General features: G+C 45.2%; 1 protein-coding gene across 1 annotated transcript in view; it reads right to left on the bottom strand.

Annotated features, from left to right (window-relative positions):
• Positions 1-22,070, bottom strand: part of RTN4IP1 (reticulon 4 interacting protein 1) — a 148,466-nt gene that overhangs the window by 117,288 nt on the left and 9,108 nt on the right. The window contains exon 3 of the mRNA XM_059941490.1: positions 6,305-6,363. The gene's annotated coding sequence lies outside the window, so the exon portion shown is untranslated. The remainder of the gene's footprint in view (positions 1-6,304; positions 6,364-22,070) is intronic.

Raw genomic sequence — 22,070 nt, 5'->3', positions numbered from 1 at the left:
GTGGTCACAGTGTCCTTCAGGTGACAGCCTCAAAGGAATTCTAGCTTGGATGCAATCAATACTCCGAACATAACGTTACTCATGTATCAGCACACGACAAGAGGCTGACAATGATTAATCAACTAATTATGATAGGCTCTCCTCATCCCATTATACGTGACTTATTGAATGTTTTGTATTTTTGGTTTAGTTGCAATGAAAAGGGTGTGACAGCCATATTTCATTCAAACTGTGTCCATCTGGAAAGGTAAATCAGTATCTTCATCCTCATCAGGTAGGCATTGCCAGGGCCTACCACACTGGGGCAAACAGCAATGCAAGAGACTTTGTCTTGTTTGCCTATTTCCAGTCAGGTGAAAATTTCAATTCTCCTCTCTTACGAGACTTAGGAAGGACGTCACACACTGGCAGCTTGTGGCTGCATCCAGCCCTCAAATGTGTTTTGTATGAGCATCAGGGTTTTAAAAAATGAATTCACTGTCAGCCTTTAAAATCAGAAAATTTAACATGAAAGTCTGGACTTCTAGCTTTTCTTGTAATAAAGATCATCTGGGGGGCTTCCCTGGTGGCACAGGGGTTGGGAATCCGCCTGCTAATGCAGGGGACACGGGTTCGAGCCCTGGTCTGGGAGGATCCCACATGCCGCGGAGCAACTGGGCATGTGCACCACAGCTACTGAGCCTGCGCTCTAGAGCCAGCGAGCTGCGACTGCTGAGCCCGCGTGCCACAACTACTGAGCCCACGTGCCACAACTACTGAGCCCACGTGCCACAACTACTGAGGCCCGCACGCCTAGAGCCTGTGCTCCGCAACAAGAGAAGCCACCGCAATGAGAAGCCCGCGCACCGCAACAAAGAGCAGACCCTGCTCGCCGCAACTAGAGAAAGCCCACGCGCAGCAACGAAGACCCAACACAGCCATAAATTAATTAATTAAAAAAACAAGGTTTTAAAAAAAAAAAGATCATCTGGCCACTCTGGCCCTGACAGCTGGCAGGTCTGAGTGGAGGCCACCACTGTTTTGATACGGCAAATGCTCTCCTGTTGACCCCAGACCCAACACTTTCTTTCTTTTTATATCCAGCAACTTCTCTCATTTTCACCACATGCCTGGCTGCTGACTTAGGGGTGCAATCCAGTAGGACAGTCTCCGGAAGGCCACAGTTCCAGTCCCCACTGCCCTGGGAAACCCTGGGCATCTCACATCACAATACTAAGGTTTTATTATATGTCAGGGAACAGGGACCAGGGAAGTGGTCGCCCCAGGGCATGAGCCTAGTGTTCTTTCCCATGCACCTGTGACGCAGACCCTCCCTGCAGGGCACAGACAAAAATGCTCCCATTGTTCAGGGGCGGGAAAGGGCAGCAGGAGCTGAAGGGACGTGTGGCAGCATGCATGTCAGGCAGGGTGCCCCCCCCCGGGTGACCAGACATGTCTAAAGGACAGTCCTAATTCTCTTCCTGTTTCCTCCATAGAGAAAGAATGTTAACCACGCCTTAGTTCCTCCACGCCTGTTACTTTGGCTCCAGATGAGAAGTTCTAAGAATCCCTCAGAGCCTCCAGCCTGACTCTGGCTTGGAGCACCTCTGTCCAGATCAGAGTGCCAAGGGGAGTGACACACCCTGGATCTTGGACCCCACCTGTTTAACTGGGACAACTTCCTGGTAAATTCAGAGATCACACAAAGCCCCAGGGGCCTTCCTGTTGATTTGAATCTGTTTAACCCCCAGCAGAGGAAAACAACATCAACAGATTAGTGGACATAGGAATCACCTGAGATCTTGTTAAAATGTGAATTCTGATTCAGAAGGTCTGGGGAGGGGCCCGAAACTCTGCATTTCTAACAAATTCCTGGGTGAGGTCAATGCTGCCAGTACAAGGACACTTTCATAGAAAGGGGCTATGAAAACACCTTCTGTACCTGCTCATGGACATTTTTTGCCCTTCCTTCTGGGGCTCTTGTCTGTTTTCTCCACCCTATCCTTCTTTTTTCCTATCCTGCATTTCCTCTCTCCATCCATCCTTCTTCTTGCCAACTCATTATTCCTACCAGGCATCCCTACCATCTCCCAACCTTCCCCCTTTCAAAGGATAAAGAAATTCCTGCCCCTTCCCCCCCCCCCCCCCCCCGGGACATTCATCTCCCTCCCTCCTCTCCTCAGTAGTGCCAGAAAAATAAAAGTCACCATTTATCAACAATTGTGTGCCAAGCACTGTCTCAGTGTATTACTGTTAGTTGTTCCCCACAGGCCTGCAAGCCATGTAATTGCCCAGCTGCAAGACCCAAGAAAGAGCCCAGAGACAGAGACATCAACCATTTATTGGATAGGGAATCTTATAAGTCTGAAGCAAAGTCCTGGAGCAATACCCTACCATGTATGGATGCAGTCAGGAACCTTGGCCACTCAGGGGAGAAGGAGGCTACCATTTATAGGGGAAACTGTTGTCAGGTTGGCTTATCATGTACCAGGAAAACCAGTGGCTGGGGCAGGGGGCAAGCGCATAGGTAGTTACTGATTAAGCCCTATGATTAAGAGGATCGGATAGTCATGTGAGTAGGGTACAGGTGAAGCAGGGACTGGTCCAGCAGGGGATGCGTAAAGAGCAAGAGGACAGCCATCTTGAGCGGCCTGACCATACAGTTACCCATATTATTTAGTTCTCACAACAACCCTACGGAGTATATATCAATACTGTCATTTTAGAAATGGAAAAATTGAGATTTGGGTAGTTAAAGAAACTTTGTCCTCAACTAGGAATTAATAAGTAGAGATTAGAATTTGGATCTGTCCAATGCCAAAGGCTACAACCTTTATACTGCATTATGCTCATATAAGGTGAAATGGTCTAGAAGTCAGCAGGTAAGGGTGGATTGAGGAAAAAAAAAAAAAAATGAAGCGCCCCAAGCATCACTCTAGTCATGCATCCTGTACAGTTCTCTGCACCCTCCTTAAGCAAGTGCCCTATGGGACAGCTTGACATAGCAATAATAAGAGCTATTTTAGGAAAGCCCAGATTAGCTGCAGTGGTACAGGGTTCCAAACAGCAGAGTAGTAGTATTAAAACTCAAACTTAACCAATATGCCTAAATTTTCAAGGTAACTCTTAAATTGGGTTCATAAGTGTACACATAGAGCCTACTACCGAAAAGAGAGTCCCACCATTAGCCGATCACCCAATCACATGGAGTCTAAAGGATGGTGCCAAATCTCTCCTATCAATCCACACAGGGTCCTCCATGGATGGGAAGCCAATTCCCTTCTCTCTTTCTAGCTTCTCTTCCATAACTGCACCTCTAGCATCCCCTTGGTCTGTTATTATTCTCTGCCTGTTCTCCAGATCCTACCTGTGTCCTGGTTTCCAACTAGGGAGCCTTAGCTGATCTTAAAAACCTTTGTTTCTTTGAACAGAAACAGAATCACGGACATAGAGAACAGACTGGTGGTTGCCAAGGTAGAAGGGGGTTGGAGGAGAGATGGAGTGGGAGATTGGGGTGAGCAGATGTAAGCTTTTATATATAGAATGGATAAACGACAAGGTCCTAGCACAGAGAACTATATTCAATATAGTTGAATATAGCACAGAGAAATATATTCAATATCCTATGATAAACCATAATGGAAAAGAACATAAAAAAAAAGAATGTATATATATGTATAGCTGAATCACTTTGCTGTATAGCAGAAATTAACACAACATTGTAAATCAAGTGTACTTCAATTTAAATAAATAAATAAATAAATAAATACCTTTGTGTCTTTCAGATTCTTCAAACTGCAGCATTTACATGACAAGCAAGTCTTGCTTATGTTGGCTATCTCCCTCCCCTGACTTTTTTTAGGTGTAGCAAAATTTTTTTAAATCTCCTTTTAATTTCTCCCAAAGATCCCACAAGGTATGAGAAGAGAAAAGGCAAGAGGTATGGATGAGGAAAATTCCATCTTGACACAAAAATTTTTTAAAGGTCTAAATTCACTCAAAGGAGAAGAGTCAGAATTTTAAAATATGGAATGGACAGGGAAATTGGGAGCAGTATCATTTGGGGGAAGGAGCCCTGGCCCAGCAGTCATGAGATTTAGGTTCTAAATCCATCTTTGCCACAAACCAGCTGTGCAACCTTGGATAAGCTGTGTCAATTTTTTTGACACTGATTTCTTCATCTTTGGAGTGAGGGGATTGAATTGAATGATTGCCAAGATTCCTTTGATCTCTACTTTTCAGTGTCTTCCCTAGCACCTAAAATAAAAGGAACCGGAAAGCTGTTGTGAAATAATGTGGCATTTCACCAGAAATTTAGACATAAACTAGGTTGAGTCAATGCATGAAAACAAGAAGGTAAAAAAACCAGTGATTAATAATGATAAGTGAATAATAATGATAGAAATAAAAGACCAATAAATTAAAGACAAAAAATGGCTGATTCTATAGTTTTTCTTTTTAAAAAGATTTTAAATTCTCTATCAAGTGGCCACCCACTATCCATAATTATCAGTTACTTATAAAATATGTAATTAGGGGAAGGCATGTTCCATTCTGTAATATATTGTCATTTAAAAAAATGTTTTCTGATAGGAGTATTGAATTATAAGGTCAACCACCAACATTTTTATTCTAAACAATGGTAGGTAGGTCAGAAATAAAATTAGGTCAATGTGAATAATTTCCTTCCTGGCAGGTTATGGAATTTTGCATACATGGTATTTTCCATCTTTGAAGTCAACATGTAATTATGCTTGTTTTATACCAACTCATCTGCCCCCAAATGTTTCAAACTGAAAAAGAGAAAAAGCCGCCTGTAGCTACCACTCCCTCCATGCACTTACCAGGACAGAAGAGAGAACTGCTGGGACACACCAGCACTGGACTCTTTTGGGGAGTGTGCTTGGGGGAAGGCCCACCCCCCAATACTATAATGGCAAAGATAATATCTCTCTGTGTTTTCGAATCATCTGGATCAGTAAAAATGTATCACTCAGTCTGCATGGACACCACCTTCCTCAGTCTGTAATTAAGGATGCCCACCCACATCTGGCCCTTGAAGACCTGACCTCTCCTGAAGGGTCATCACTTGTCTTCCGTGAATCACCCTTCATCAGCCCAAACCATGTGTGTAGGAGGATGCCTCAGCCACTCTACCCAGGGTGGGGGGTGCCTTGGTGGAACATTTTCTGTGATGATGCTACAGTTGAAGATTCATCTCATTATCTTCCTTCTGTAGCTCCATCCCGGTCTCAGGTACTAATGCCCTCTATGCCAAAAATCACATTTGAAAATAATATTTTGATCCTTTGTCCTGAACTCCCCAGGCCTGACTTAACATTTACCATTGAGAGAACTCTTCTTTATGAAATAGCAGTTATTAGCTTGGAGAACCCAAGTCCCATCATTTTGTATCCACCACGTTCCCAGATGAGGGAAATGAAAGGCACCAGGAAGCCTGGAGTGTCAGAATCCTTACGTAGATCAAAAGACACATTTCGAACAACCTCCTGCTCCTCTCCACTAGTCACTAGGACCTACTTACTTCTTACCTTCATCAAGAACAATTATAAAACACGGCTGAAGATGTGGATTGCAAATTGACACAAGCCATTTGACAATTTGGTAATTATGGCATCCCTGTGGTAAATATTGCTAGTACCTGGGGTTAGAAGAGGGTGGAGCCTCTGTATCCCTTTCCCCCACCATCTCACCCCCAAGCAGGTCATCATGGTGAAAGTCATTCTTAGGCCAATTTCTGCCACACATACAAACCTTCATTAATATACAAATATCGAATCACTATGTTGCACACCTGAAACTAACATAATGTCAATTCTATCTCAATTTTTTAAAAATTTACTTTACAAATGAAGGGATAAATATTTAAACGTACTTAAAAAAAATCTTCGTTAGCAAGCAGGCACAAAACCCATCATCGTATCCTTTCTTTAATCTTGGTCAAGGCCACACACTCAGATACTAACACGCACCTTACATGAGAAGGAGCGGACATCCCAATATTCTGACAGCTGCTCAGCTGGGCTTCTGGAGAAATCAGGCAGCAGAGCCCCCCAGGCAGTGGAAAGAGGCAGGGTCAGATGGATTTCTGGACCTGGAGCACTGCCCCAACGTGTAAGGCTCATGGGCTTGCGGGAAAGGTACACGCTTTCCATGTAAGGTGGGCGGGACCTATCAGTCTTCTATCCAACCTCAAAGCTTGAACACTCCTCATTTAGCCAGTGAAAAGGTCTTTTTTACACCACCTAGGCTAGTTGACATACCCTCTGGAATAGATTTTTATAACAATATTTACAATGCTTACATAACCACTTCTGGATGGTGATTTCCTGATTAGTTTCCTTCACGTGCTATCCGTAACTCCTAGAATGAAAATTAGAGTTAATTTACACATATGTGCATCACAGTGTTTATAATGAATTATTTTAAATTACCAAAGAGACAACTTTCTGACACATCCTATCTGCAGATTTGACATCTGAAACCCTTCCACTACTCTCATCCATCGTATTGCTGGAGAAATTATGGAAATTTGCAAATAAAATAGTAACATTCTTTTTTGAGTTTACATCCCAGTTCCATGTTTAGCCATTACAGAAAATGTATTTGAATAGAGTACAGAGGAAGAAAGGCACGTGAAGACAAGGTGGAGAAAGAAATGACCTGGGGACCTAGGAAGTTGTTTTAGTTTAATTAAATTGTCTTAGCAAAGCAGACTTTGCTAGAAAGGATGGTGAGAGATGGGACAGAGGAAGGGATTGGAGAGATGGGTGGGGGGCATCCTCCCTGCAAAAGGAGCCCAAGCCACTTCGTAGAGGAGGGATTCCCTTTCTGGGCTTTGCGTGGTGTACACTGAGCTTATTAACAGCAGCTCATGGAGTCACTGCTCAGATAAAGAACACAGTGAAAGAGGCCATTGAGCAGATCCTTCCGTCACCTGTTCAGTGAAGGAACAAACCAAGTTCTTTACCAGAGTCATTTACCTTTGCAGACAGCTCAGACCATTGTTCCCTGGGGTAGGACAATGACTCACTTGATCAGTAACCTGCTGCTTTAACAGTTATAATAACTGACGCCTCGCCCCCTTCCACTCACTGTTGACATTTGCTTTGGACAATAAGTTAGTAGATTAAAAGAACAGCATAGTTTTATTTGGCAAAATGTTCAGGAACACGTTCGGTACTATGCCCTATTATTTTTCTTAATTATCAGTTATCAGTATTGAGCTTCCACGGATGAGTAAAAAGTCGTAGAATAGGAAGAGCAATGAAAAAGAGACCTGGGTTCTTGTCCCATCTCCACCACTCACTATACATGTAGCAGCCTGGTCCCTTCTCTGAATTGAGACTGAACCAGATGACCTCTAAGGTCCCAGCATTCATTCCTTTAACCATTATTATTATTATAATTTTAAAAAATAAATTTATTTATTTATTTATTTTATTTTTGACTGCATTGGATCTTCTTTGCTGCGCGTGGGCTTTCTCTAGTTGTGGCAAGCGGGGGCTACTCTTTGTTGTGGTGCGCGGGCTTCTCACTGCGGTGGCTTCTCTTGTTGTCGAGCATGGGTTCTAGGCCCGCGGGCTTCAGTAGTTGCAGCACACAGGCTCAGTAGTTGTGGCTCGCAGGCTCTAGAGTGCAGGCTCAGTAGTTGTGGCGCACGGGCTTAGTTGCTCTGCGGCATGTGGGATCTTCCCGGACCAGGGCTCAAACCCGTGTCCCCTGCCTTGGCAGGCAGATTCTTAACCACTGCACCACCAGGGAAGTCCTCCTTTAACCATTATTTATTGAGCATCTCCTACATGTGAAACATTGTTTTAGGCTGTGTCTAGAGGATACAATAATGAATTAAAAAGACAGTCCTTAACCTAATGGAACCGACATTTTAATGGAGGGTGAAAAATAATAAGTAAGAAAATAAACACACAATATGTCACATTGTGTGATAACTGCTATGGAGGAAAATGAAGTGGAGTAAGGGGGATAGCGTGTTGTTTTATGTCACGTGGTAAGAGAAGACGTCACTAGCATTTAAGCAGAGACCCCCTGTCTCTGTGTTTATGGGGGTGAGGAGTGTTCTAGTAGAAGGAACAGCAAATACAAAGCCTCTGAGGTAGGAATGTGCTCAGAGTGAACAAGGAACAGCAAGGCAGCCAGTGTGACTGGAGCAGAGGGAAGAGAAGACGACAGTGGGGAAGAGGCTGGGGGTTGGGGTGAGGGGCAATAGGGTGTGTAGGCATGTGAGGTCTTTGGCTTGTACTCTGGGAAACTTGGGTGACCACTGAGGGATTTTTGACCTGAGAACTGCCATGTTCTGACTTACATTGGAACGGGATCCCTCTAACCGCTGACTACAGGGGTCAATGCATAGAAACAGGCTAGAGATGACGGTGGCTTGGACCATGATGAAAGCTGTAGATGTGGTAAAAAAGTGGTCAGGTTCTGGATATATCTTGAGGACAGAACCAACAGTTTATAAGAAAAAGAGAAAAATCAAAGACACCTCTAGGATGTTTTTTTAAAAATTTTTTGGCCGCGCCATGCGGCATGCGGGATCTTAGTTCCCCACCCAGGGATCAAACCCGCACCCCCTGCAGTGGAAGCACAGAGTCTTAACCACTGGGCCACCAGGGAAGTTCCCTAGGATTTTTGCAAATGGAAGAATGCAAGGGTTTTTTTTTCTATTTGTTAACTGGTGGTGTGAAAAAGTAGAATTAAGTTTGGCTTGGGACGTGTTAAGGACGAGTTGCCTATTAGATGTCCAAGAGGAGATATTAAGTAGCCTGTTGTATATACTTCTGAAATTCAGGCAAGTTTAGGATATAGATATAGAGTAGGCCCTGAAAGTGTCTTGCCAATATCTATTTGGCACACCCTGGAGGTCACCTTCAGCTTGGTAGATAGTTTCCATACCTTCTGTGGCAGATAGACTCCTAAGGTGGCCCCATGATTCCTGCCTCTTGGTGTTCTTCCTCTTGTGGGATGCCCCTCCCTGTAAGTGTGGGACCTGTGACTTGAATGGAGCAAAGGTGGCAAGATATATGTGATTATGTGTACATGATTATGTGATTATGTTCCACAGAATTGCGGTGCCCATCGTACTGGAGTTTTCCTTTCCCTATGAAAAAGTAAGTGGCCAAGTTGGGCAATCCCAAGTAACGAAGAACCATGAGCATCCTCTAAGAGCCAAGGGTGGCCTCTGGCCAACAGCCAACCCAAGACTAAAGTTCTCAGTTCTATAACCACAAGGAGATATATGCTGCTACCACCACCGTGTGAGTGGGGAAGTGAACCCTAAGGGCTTTCCTTGGAGCAGGGTAGCAGTACTAGAGAGTCAATGTCCCCAGGGGCGACCTTTAAGCAATGAGTAAGAGGAGTGGGGGAATAAATATTCCAGATTCCTCAGCCCTTGGTGGGACAAATCTGGAATGTGAAGTCAAGCCCCAAGGACAGATAGACCAAAGGAAAGGAAGGAGAGAATCCAGAAACATGCTCACTTGGATGAACACTTGATTGTGACAAAGGTGGCACTGAAGAGTAGGAAAAGAATGGCCCTTTCAATATGTAGTGCTAGGGCTTCCCCGGTGGCGCAGTGGTTGAGAATCTGCCTACCAATGCAGGGGACGTGGGTTCGAGCCCTGGTCTGGGAAGATCCCACATGCCGCGGAGCGACTAGGCCCGTGAGCCACAGTTGCTGAGCCTGCGCGTCTGGAGCCTGTGCTCCGCAACAAGAGAGGCCGCGATAGTGAGAGGCCCACGCACTGTGATGAAGAGTGGCCCCCACTTGCCGCAACTAGAGAAAGCCCTCGCACAGAAACGAAGACCCAACACAGCCATAAATAAATAAATAAATAAATAAATAAATAACATTTGAAAAAAAAAGTCAATACATAGTGCTAGATCAATAAGATGGGAAAAATTGAAATTCGACCCCTGTCTCACACCATACTAAAAATCAATTCCAGGTAGACTGTAGATATAAATTTGAAAAGTAAAACAATCAAGATTCTAGACAATAACATAAGAGAATAATTTTATATCCTCTGAGGTAGGCAAAGATTTCTTAATCAGGAATTGTAAAGCACTAACTATAAAGGAAAAGACTGACAAATTGAACACCCCAAATCAGGAATGTCTGTTCATCCAAAGACACCATTAAGAGAACCACAAAGAGGGTGAAATTATTTGTGACACGTATAACAAAGAGCTTGTATCCAAGCTCTATAAAGACCTACAAATTAGCAAGTAAAAACTGACAACATGATAGAAAAATGGGCAAAACACTTGAACAGTCATTTCACAAAAGAGGAAATTCAAATGACTGAAAATATGTGAAAAGGAGCTTAACCTCATTAGTCATCACGGTGGTACAAATGAGATATTACTATATACCCACTAAAAGGCTAAAACTTAGTAAAGTACTGAGTATTGGTGACAATGTACCTATTTAGTTTAGAAAACTGTTTGGCAATATCTATTAAAGTTGAATAGATGCATACACCATGAGGCTGCAATTTCACTCCAATGTATATACCCAAGAGGACCGAGTGCATTTGGGCATCAAAAGATGTGTACAAGAATGTTCACAGCAGGATTATTTGCAATAGCCAATAAATGGAAACAACTTACATGGCCATCAATAGCAGAATGAATAAAGGTGTTCTAGTCACACAATGGACCATTACTCAGCACTGAAAATCAACAGAAGCCCCATTGATGAACCCCACAGGTGGAATGCTGGGGAGTGGAACAAGGAATGTCAAATTTAAGAAATGTTCTTCATTTCATATAAAACAGTGTCTGAAACAAAAGTGAAAATTTGCCAACATTTGTTAATTCTGGGTAACGGGAACACAGGTGTTTATTACATTATTCTTTGTACTTTCTAGAATTAAAAAAAAACGTGTCCTCCTCAAAAGACAAAAACAAGCCAATGTGTGGTGTGTGAGCAGAGGTAGTGAGGATGCCCATGCTAAGGCCTATTTTCCTCTCTGCTAACTTTTTTTTTTTTTTTAATACCACACAGTTTAACACCTAATTACTGATTATTTTGCCTCCCTGGCTAATTGCTTCATGTATATTATTTTTGCAACCTGAACTAGATTGTAAATTCAGGCCACAGACTGAGTAACATTTCTCCAATATTCCTCACTGGTTCTTTGTATCATGAAAGGCACATCTTGAAATAATCAATAAACACTTGAGTGATTTATGAATTGATTGGCAGAAGTAAATTTGGTAATCTCAGGCAAGACATTTACTTAACTTTCCAGGCCACATTTTCCCCATTTGTGTGAATTCTTTCCTGTGTACTTATATCCATCCCCGTAGTTCACTAAGGCTTTGCTATAATAGACTTCAATAACTATGTATTAAATAAATACATTAATTTTAGGGGGATTCACACACAAGCGCACATAGTTTCCCCATCTGGAAGATGCAAGAAATTTTAAGCTGCATCTCTTCCACTGGCTGTTGAGCCTGGCAAAATGCCAATATCTCCATAGAAATAACATTTTCAATTGTTATTAGTCATTTACACTTTAGCATAAACTGAGCCCACCATTTTAATGTTTTTAAAAGTTCGAAACCTATTTTAATTTGATTCCTCTTTTCAGCAAGCCTGGAGCACAGAACCCGGAGATGAAGCAGTTTCTCTTTAAATGTGTTATTGCCAAGTGAGGCTGGCCTGCCGGGGAATGCGACTTGCAATATAGAAGAAGCTAGCAAATTCATTCTAGATCGTTCTGGTGGAATGTGGAGTCTACTTGAAATTTGCTAAAGCAATGCCAAGGTTTTTTCCCTTTCACTGAGTTTGAGTTTCTTATGGGCTAAAAAAAAAGAAAAAAAAAAAAAAGTTTTTCGACTCCTATGTATAATACGGAACTGGCAGGAAATAGGCCTCATCGCTCCCATTCCTCTCACTTTTCTGCTTTTCCACAATTTGCCCCAGCAGGACCCTTTGAATTCTGAGCAGCTCTGAGAGAGCCTAGACCCAAGTTGGAGCAGCACGGCCCCGAACCTCTTCCCAGAACCCGCTGTGAAGGCGGGAGCCACCCCCCTCCTCAGCCTTGGCCTGTGGCTCAGTAGCCCACCTGGGCTTTAGTTCACGGTCAAATTCAGCATATCCTGAGACCCTCTGAGGGTGGGGCTGCCAGGATAGAAACAAAGTTTGAAGGTTGTTCTATGCAAGCAATTTCCTCCACAGAACAGGTTAATTTCAAACTGGCAAAAATTATACACTTAGTAATTATCTAGACTGTGGGCAAAGTACCAGTAAGTTGATTGCCACATAAAATAGAATTTAAAGAATACAGCACCGAGAGAAGAAATGTGGGCGTTTTCCTCTAGCTATTCTAAACGGCTATTTGCTTACAATGACCCTCCAGTCTGTATCTTCTGCCATAACCTGACTTGTCAGCTCCAGACCCAAATTTCAACCCTGTGACCTTCAGTGACTCCTACTTGCCCTCAGTGAGCCATGTGAGGTGCGTGCAATCCCTCTGTGAACCAGCCCCACTGACATTCCCGGCTCACACCCGTACGCCAGCCACACACAGCAAATCCCTTGCAGTTCCCCGGAGGCCCCGTGCTCTTGGGGCCTTCTGTGCCTTCACACGTGCTGTTCCTCCTGCCCAGAACGCTTTCTGCTTGGCCTTCCTGCCTGGCTCACTCCCGATCATCCTCCAGAATGCAGCTTATGCCCCATCTCTTTACAATATTCCTGAGCTCCCTGCTCAGGGAGGTACTTGTCTGTGCTTCACCGTAGTCCCCATGGCTCTGTCTGATGACTGATTATATTGATCTGTTTTCTCGTCTTTTCCACACCAGGTTTAGTGGGGATCTGGGCATTCCATCCTTGTGCCCCCAGCTCAGGTCCTGGGTACCTCTCCCAGGGACTTCTGTAGACACCTTCATAACAGGTCTTGCTGCTTTCAATCAGCTTCTCCCCTCCCCCATTCTCCCTCTTCCCCACTCCAGAGTTGTAGCTCTAAAACACTTAATTCCCCCCTTCTTTTCTTTCAAAATCTTCTGCTGCTTCTCATTGCCCAAACTCTGGGGCTCGCAAGCATTCAAGGACCTTGCCAACCTGACCCCAAATTCCTCTTCCATGTTCTTGCACCATTTTGGCCCTACAGCCCATCACCCATTCAGGATTCCCCAATGGGATCACAAAATAGCTCTCTTCCACTTTGGCTCCTGGGGTTTCCTCCTTCTCCGTACCTGATAGGCAAGTCCCAGGTGAAATATTACCAGTTAATGCCGTCAGCTCCTAAGCCAGAGTCCAGCCCTTCTCTGGGCTCTGGTAACTCTGGCCAGCTCTGCTCAGCTTCTCTTTCTCGGCAGGCTGAGCTCCTGATGAGATACTTCAGCTGCACCAGCAGGTGGCAGCTGGATTTGGTTCTCTGACCTTGTGCTCTGAGCCTCAGGTGAATCCTCAGGAGCTGAAGCAGCAATGGCTACCTCCCAACACATCACACAGACACACACACGACACAGACTCACAACACACCGTGACAGCCCTTCAACAAGAGTGCACCATCTGTCCTGAGCACCACCCAGGATGGCCGCGGGTGCCTCCTTGGTGCTCTGTTACACGCACTATCACAGACCCTACTAGCCCCAGGGCATGGATGACCACTGGGTCCACTGCAGGCAGCTGTCAGGGAGAAAAAAAATTTCCTCTACCCTTCTAGGCTCTACTGACTGGTCTAAGAGTTCAACTGACATGAGACAGATTAACAGAAAGTCACATGAATTTTAATGACATGCATACATGAGGGAGACCCAGGAAAACTGAGTAACTTGCCAAATGGCTGAAGCCACACCTTAAACACCATCTTCAGCTAAAAACAAAAAAGGAAGTTGGGGCTAGTGGTTAGGGATTCAAAGGGAGGAAGGCAGTTCACATGGAGATGGTAGAGCAAATGTTGGGTAAACAAATGTTTCCTGGGCCAGGCAGAGGCAATGGGACACAGAGAGGAATGATAATAAACAGACATTACTAGGTTCCTTCCTGTCTACACATCTAGCTCATAATGTAGTTATCTACATCATGATGTAGTTAGAGGACCAGGTCCTCTGTCTACATTCTTTTAGGCAGTTAAGAGGAAGGGCAAAGGTTCTTTCTGAGTCTTTTGGGCCTTACATATTTTCAGCTTGAAATAATCCACGTGCCAAAGAGACACGTTTTGGGGTGGCAAGTTATGGTCCCCTGCACCGCCTTCAGGAATGCTCCTTTCTGCAGTGGTGTCTTAGTCCAGTCAGGCTACTGTCACAAAGTACCGTAGACTGGGCGTCTTCTAACCAGCAGAAATACACTGCTGCCAGTTCTGGTGGCTGGAAGTCCCAGCTCAAGGTGCCAGCACGGTTGGGTTCTGGTGGGAGCCCTCTTCCAGTTTGCAGATGGCTGTCTCCTTGTTGTGTCCTCACATGGTGGAAGGGGCCCTAATCCCATTCATGAGGGCTCCGTCCTCATGACCTAATCACCTCGTAATCAGACGCCCCATCTCCTAATACCATTAGGATGTCAACATATAAATTTTGGGGGGAAACAAGCATTCCTGCCATAACAAGTGGGATCCTCTTAAATCTTTCTGAAGAGACTAAGAACAGGCTCTAAAAACCTAGCATGTACCCTCTCACCAACCTTGACACAATCTGGTGCTTGGTTTTCTCAGGCAGCCCCTGTAAGGTGGATAAAAGTGTGGGGGTGTGTACATTCTACTCCTTCCAATGGGGCCTCCCCCAGACACACCTTCTCAAGCCCCAGGCTGAACAGGCTAGAAAGACAGGACAGTGTCTGCCCTTGAAGTGAGTACTGACAAAACTGTATCTGTTCTGGGTGTCAAATAAGCCAGGTACACACCAACCACAGCCACAGAAATGTAGCCTGGTCCCTGCTGGGTCATTTAGTCTTACCTTGGCTGCCCCTGCTTCTGCAGTTACTCTTACTCACATAACTGCACCATCTCCTACTCACTCTTTATTTGTGTGTGTGTGTAGTGTAGGTGAGAGAGAACGTTTTTTCCTCTACCCTCCTAGGTTTTCCAGCTGGGGCCCTGCAAACTAGACTGACAAAAGACAGATTAACAAGAGAAAAACAAACAGAGCTTATTAACATGTGCATCTCACACACACACACACACACACACACACGCACGCACGCACGCACGCACGAGAGAAATTCGTAACTCAAAGGGGTGGTTAGAACTTGGGCTTATATAGCATCTTAACAAAGATCAATAAATTTGTAGAGAAGCTGCAAGACAAAGAAAATAGGTTTTAGGCTTCCAAGGGCAGCAAACTTGTGGGAAGGTGAATACATGGGGGAAACTAATAGAAGATAAGGGTTGCTTTAGTAAGTCGATTCCTCTCCTGTTGTCTCTGGACCGATAAGAGTCCCTGGTAGTAAGGAGTCTAAGCTTGCTTTTAGGCAAATAGAAGGAGAGGGCAGAGAGCTTTCTTTGGCATCTGCTGTTTCTCAATTGTCTTCAGCTCAAAATAATCCTTATGCCAAAGTGGTGTATTTTGGAGTGGCACATTCTGGTCCCCTAAGTAGTGACCTCTAGAGCCAGCTCCGCTTAGGGGAAGCCAACACCCTCTAGCTTCTTCCTGTTCTCTGGGTACCTTGCTTCTCAGAGGACTCCAGTGTTTCCAGCTTCCACTGTCCCTCCAAGAAAACTGGAGCAGAGGAATTTAGCATGCTGTCCAGGGCCACATCCCAGACCCTCAGCCTGCAGAGTAGAGCAAGCCCCAGCACACCCCAGGGAATCTCAGAGACCCCCTTCTTCCAAGCACTCTCCTTACTAGAAAGGCATTTCTAAAAAGAAATAAGCTGGGAAGTATCGCAAAATATTGTCGCTCTACAAGTATGACTGAATATTCCTGCTATGCCAGGGGCATGGGGACTTCCTGACTATATCTCTATGGGTCTGTTTGCATATTTACACCCAGTAGCCCTCAGGCTTAAGTGACAGGAGATTATTTGAGCCTTTTGGGGGATCTGGATCTCCATTACCTACCGGAGGATTTCATTCTTTTTTTAAGTTTAGGTAGATGTCTTTATATTAAAAAGAATGCTGAGATCGTATCACCTGTTACTTACCCCAAGGAGCCCATAGGTGTGATAACACAATTGGCTTAGAAGATTTCAACTCCCCACTGTGCCCACAACATTGCAGTGAACCTGCTCATATACAGAGACAAGTTCACAGAGAGGCTGATCAAGCCTAAGCTTTGAGACTTCTCACCTGCACAAATCCTTTTCAAAGCTCTGTCCCCAGTTTTTATGTTTATAATCTGTACTCTTTTTCTCAAATAGTGTTCCCCAATTATATAAACTTTAAGCCCCACAAACCCTGATTGACTTCTGCTTCTACGTGTCCCTTTAATGGGCATGCGTGAGAACTGCTAAAGGACCTAGGCCATGAAGGGAATTGCTGGGTTATAAGGTATCCATATACTTAATTTGATTAGCTACTGACAGATAATTCTCCAACCTGTGCTCCCACCAGCAGCAAGAGGAATCTCTATCCCCACACCCTGCCAGCACTTGGCATTACCCAGCTTTCTAGCTATATGCTAGGCTAGTAGCTGCAAGCCTTATAGCTTATTACTCCCTTCGAATATAAGGTGATCTCTCATCATTACTTTAATTTGCATTTCTCTGGTTACCAATGAGCAATTTCTTTCACATACTTGTAAAGCCTTTGGATTTCCTCTTTCGTAAGTCGTCTGTTTATATATTTAACCCATTTTTCTTTTGGTGTATTCTCCTTTCTAATTGAATTGCAGGAGTTCTTTGTGTGTTCTAGATGTCTATCCTTTGTCACTTCTAGACATCATAAACCCATAAACCTCTTCTCCCAATCTGTCACCAATCTCTTAAATTCAATTCAACTGTGGTGCCGCTCATTAACAGAAACCCTTAATTTTGATGTAATCGGATCTATCATTTTGCCTTGTGGTTTGTACTTTCTAAGTCTGGTTTAAGAAATTTTTACCTGTCCCAGGTCACGCTTTTCACCTGTTTAACTTTATAGTTTTACCTTTTGTATTTAGGTCTCTAATCCACTGGAAATCTCCTTTGTATGTGGGGTTAGATAGAGACCCAACTTTATTTCTCTCCATTCTTTCTTTCACTGCCTGTTTTCCCACCACCACCTACTAAACAATCCATCTTCCCCCTATTGATCTGTGGTGCCACCTCTATGTTAGATGAAGTTTACAGGTAAACACAGGGCTACCAGTGCACTCTCGATTCTACTCCACTGCCACATTAAAAACAACTTTGTAAGTGTCTCAATATCTGGTGGGCAATTTCCCCCCCTTTATTCTTCTGTTTCTAGATTGATTTTGCTATCTGTGAAACTTATTTTTCCTTATACATTTTAGGATAAGTATATTAAGTTTCTAAAAAAAAACTACAACTAGAATTTTGATTGGGATTGCACTGAATTTATACATTAATTTGGAGAGAGTTGATATCTTTATAATTTAAGTTGTGCAATCCAAGACCTGATATGTCTGAAATGACAGAATTGTGAGAAGAAATTAAGATAGCTATGAATGAATATCTTTGAATGGGCCCCAAACCCTGTTCTCACCATGCCTCCTTATTTGGGTCTGGGGAGGTGGGGCGATAAAAAAATCCCATGTTGGTCAAGGAGGAACCAAGCATGCAGGGAACTGTGCTTCACTTCCCGGGGTGTGGACCAGGAGCTCTGCAAGCATATAAGAGATGGCTCTGGGCTTCCCTGGTGGCGCAGTGGTTGAGAATCTGCCTGCCAATGCAGGGCACACGGGTTCGAGCCCTGGTCTGGGAAGATCCCACATGCCGCGGAGCAACTGGGCCCGTGAGCCACAACTACTGAGCCTGCGCGTCTGGAGCCTGTGCTCCGCAACAAGAGAGGCCGCGATAGTGAGAGGCCCGCGCACCGTGATGAAGAGTGGCCCCCACTTGCCACAACTAGAGAAAGCCCTCGCACAGAAACGAAGACCCAACGCAGCCATAAATAAATAAATTAAAAAAAAAAAAAAAAGCAGCCTCCTCTTCTCCTCACCCCTATTAAAAAAAAAAAAAAAAAAAAGAGATGGCTCTGACTGGCATGGCACCAGCAGTGACTGGGTGAGGGGGCAAGGGAGTGTTTCAGAGACGCCCACTCCCCAGCAAGGGGAAGAGGAAGCAACCAAGTGTGCCCAAGTGGCCAAGCACTTCCAGAGCCAAAAGAATCTGAGATGTAGATCAAGAGAATGTGAATGTGGAGGCCTGCTGGCTGGAGGTCGTGGCGGAATTGGGGGCATGAATTGTGGATCCCAGCCCACGAGGACAAGACGTAACGAGTTCTGGCTGAGTTGATGCCAGTGGGGGGGCAGAGGATGCCAATAAGCCAGAAGAAACTCCCTCTCACCAATGCCTGGGGGCTGCAGTGCCCTCTCTCCCTCTGCACAGGAACTGGGATGGCCTCCGGGGAGAAGGTGGACCAGGGGGAGGGAAAAAATCCAGAAACTGACTATTTATTCAGAGGAGTCTGAGTTTTAAAGCAGAAGTTATCTTGAATTAGCAAGTTCAGTTCTGTAGAAATAAATGCTTGTCTTTTTTTTTTAAAAGCATCTGAGATGTCAAACTACAGTGGTTCTATAAATTTCATATCCACTGTAGAGCTTTTAGTTTCTGCAGACTGGATTTCAGCAGTAGAAAACAAATCTCGTAAGGAGGGGCTGGGAGAATTAAATAAATATGACATAACCGTAAGGCAGGTAAAGGAACTGAGGCATAAAGAAACCAAAAGCTTTGCTTCTCAGCAGAGTGAATGAATGGCAGGCAATCGCATCATTTCCGGTGCTCATTCTGGCTCTGAATTTAAACAAGTACCTTGAGGGGATTCTGGAATAACCCCCTTGAGACCACAGCCCTGCTCACAAGAGCTCTGCTGAGTCTAGGATGTTGAATTGCAGAACGGGGAGCTTCTCCCTGAGGCCCCCTGTCTCCAGGGTGAAGTGACTGCCCCACCGGAAGCGTCCAGCACACCAGGGCTGGCTGGGTTTCCTGCCACTGCCAGGTGACCCCTTTCTCAGACAGAATGTGCAGCCCCTTGGGTGGCCAGGTATCCTGCAGCTGATCTGGGAAGCCCCCCTTGTCCTATGGTGAGAGGTGGCTGTGGCTTTTCAACATCCCTCCTTGTGTGTGGATAAAAATGTCCTCGGCAGATACTGCTGCTAAGAGGACACACCGGATCCTAGCTCAGTTTCAGTTCTGGCATTGGCAAGCTCAGAACATGCAATCCCCCCCGGTCCCTCTAGCACAAGCAAGAAGAGCCCTTCTCCCCTGACCCTCATCAGCTCCGGGGAACCCGGAGGAGTGGAAGCAGGCTGCTTCTCCTCCTCCGAGAGCCTCGTGCCACAAGGGCCTTGGGCGTCAGCCGCTGCCTCTGCCGTCCCTGCTGAGGTCCCCTGTCCTGCCAGGGCCTCCGGCTGTGGGCCCGGGCAGGTCGCTCCTCTCAGCCCAGCCTTCTCTGAATCTGCGGGCTGCCAGACAGCACCCCGCAACACTCTCTCCGAACGGGGCCCCGGGAGCTCTGATGCTTTGCTCTCAGCGCTCTGGCCGCTTATCACAGAGCTGGAGCCGGGCCCTTCCGTCCGCGCCTGTCCCTCGGCCGCTGTTGCTCTGATGCGCCTGTGCCGAGGGGCACGTGGCGTTTCCACAGGGGGATCACAGCCTCCCCAGGGCTCACCCTGGGAGGAAAGCCCAAGTCCTCTCCGCCCTGAGAGCCCCTACCCACACATGTATCTGAGGCACCCATTCTATACCCCAGACCCCCAGCACTCAGGCGGGGCAGGAAGCAGGCGCTTCAAACCTGCATCTATGCTCTCATGTTGTTTTGGTACAGCATGCAAGGTAAGGATGGCGCTTACATTTCTAAATGGCTGAAAATACATCAAAAGGATATTTTGTGGCTCCTGAACATTTATAAAATTCAGATGTCAGGGATCAGAAATAAACTTTTATAGGAACACATCAGTACCCACTCGTTTACATGTTGTCTGTGGCTGCTTTTGTGCTCCAAGGGCAGATTGGAGTAGTTGTGATGGAGACTGTAAGACCCACAGAACCTAAAATATCTGGCCCTTTGCAGTAAACATTTGCTGACTCTTGTCAAGCACGACCCTCCCTGTCCCCCCTCTCCTGAAGCCCACTGGCCATGTGTAGTGAAAGCTACCACTGGCCGTGCGTAGTGAAAGCTACCACTGGCCGTGCGTAGTGAAAGCTACCACTGGCCGTGCGTAGTGAAAGCTACCACTGGCCGTGCGTAGTGAAAGCTACTTCTGCTCCGGGAATGGTGGGGAAAAGCAGAGAGAACAGCCTCCACCAGTAGACTGACAGCCACCGGAGGGGATCGTGGCTTTCATCATTGTATTAGGGGAGCGCTACATGTTCCTCCTATAGTAAATAATTTTCCATAGCTCCAAGTTATAAGCTCTCCATGTAACCAAACTAATTTTTATTTCTATGGAAAAAAAAGGTTACTGCTTCCTTATAATAAATTAACTGTCCTTCAAAGTTACAATAGAGTGAGTTGATAAATAACTTCCAAAGGGGAAGATGATCTCAAACCAGTTCTGGTTAATTTTTAGATGAATCAGTTGGAACCACAAAATTGGGTACTAAAAATATTGAGTACCATCTAAAATCAAAACAATTCCTCTGCATGTGTGTGTTTATTATCCGTGTCTGTTTCCGTGTGTCTCTGTGTGTTGGTTAGTTCAACAAACTAGGTTGAGAATAAGATAGGAGAATTTACCTTCTCAAGGGAGATTTTTAAATCTGATTAAGGATTTATATTTTTAAAAATTAGCAGTGTTTCTCTAATCTCATGGAATAGGAAAGGCTTGGGGAAGGGGAGTGGGTGCTAGGAAACATGGCCATCCTTTGTTCAACTTTGAGAGAGCCAAACTGAAGGTATTGCAACCTAAGACAATAATTGCATAAACCTGTCTGTTCATTTGGGTTTTCAAAAATTCTCTTAATCAGCATTCATTTCCTGAGAAGCCAGTATTTACCATGCGTTGTATTAGGGGAAAAGAGCTACAAAGATACATGCCGCCATCTTTGCCTACAGAGAAGATACAGTAAAGGCTGCGGGGGGGTGGAGGTGTTCTCGGTCCTCAGGAGCAGGTTCAGGCCGGCTAGCTCAGGAGGAGGATTTTTTTTTTTTTTGTAAAATTACATGTGGAGCATTAATGGGGTTGGTCTTTCATGGACGGCCAGGGACAGGCATTGGAGGGGGCAAGTTCCTGGCACTGCGAAGCCACTCTAGTTTCAGGAGACCGCTGGGCTCTGTGGCAGGAGTCATGCCTATTGACCTATAGCTCAGTCTCTGCTGGGCTTGAAACTCTTCTCTCCTCCATCACTTCTGCTTTCTCATAGTTTCAGTATGTTGTAATTTGGGCTCATTATGACTCACTGTGGCCTCAGCTCTTATTTTCTTGTTTCTAAACATCCTACCAAGTCTTTTTCTCTTGACATCTCCCTGTTTACATTTCTAAGAAAGAAATGGGGATTGACCCAGCTTTTATACATGTGTGTGCCAGGTTATGAAATGAGCTGCTGACCAGCCTATTGATTGGCTGCCTGTTGGTTGGGTGTCCACCCTGAACTGATCAGCTCTAGGGGTGGGGTCATACGGGACAAAGCATAACCACTTACAGCTGCTCATTTGGGTTTCCCCTAGCAGGGTTAGTGGGAATGACAGATAATGTGAATAAGTTGTTCACCATGGAGAGAGACGCATATAAAATTAACCCTCTGCTGTGGTAACACTACAAGCCAAATTCACTGGGCAAGCTTGGCAGCGCAGGTGGTGGTGGGGAGAACGAACCCATAACCAGGTAGGATGGGGAGTAGGGGAACCCCTTGTCAGCAGGGCTCCCTCCCCCAGCGGCAGCCAGGAGGGCAATATCCAGAGGAGTTAGCAGCTTCAGGCTGTGTATTGTACCCAAATGGGCTCATGGCAGCCGGTCAGGCAGGATAACATGGTTCTGGGTGATGGGTCTGCTGACAGCCAGTG

Source organism: Balaenoptera ricei, chromosome 12 (genome assembly GCF_028023285.1).
Source record: "Balaenoptera ricei isolate mBalRic1 chromosome 12, mBalRic1.hap2, whole genome shotgun sequence".
Lineage (NCBI taxonomy): Eukaryota > Metazoa > Chordata > Mammalia > Artiodactyla > Balaenopteridae > Balaenoptera > Balaenoptera ricei.
The sequence above is the reverse complement of the archived record's forward strand: the minus strand, read 5'-3'. Positions and strand labels throughout refer to the sequence as shown.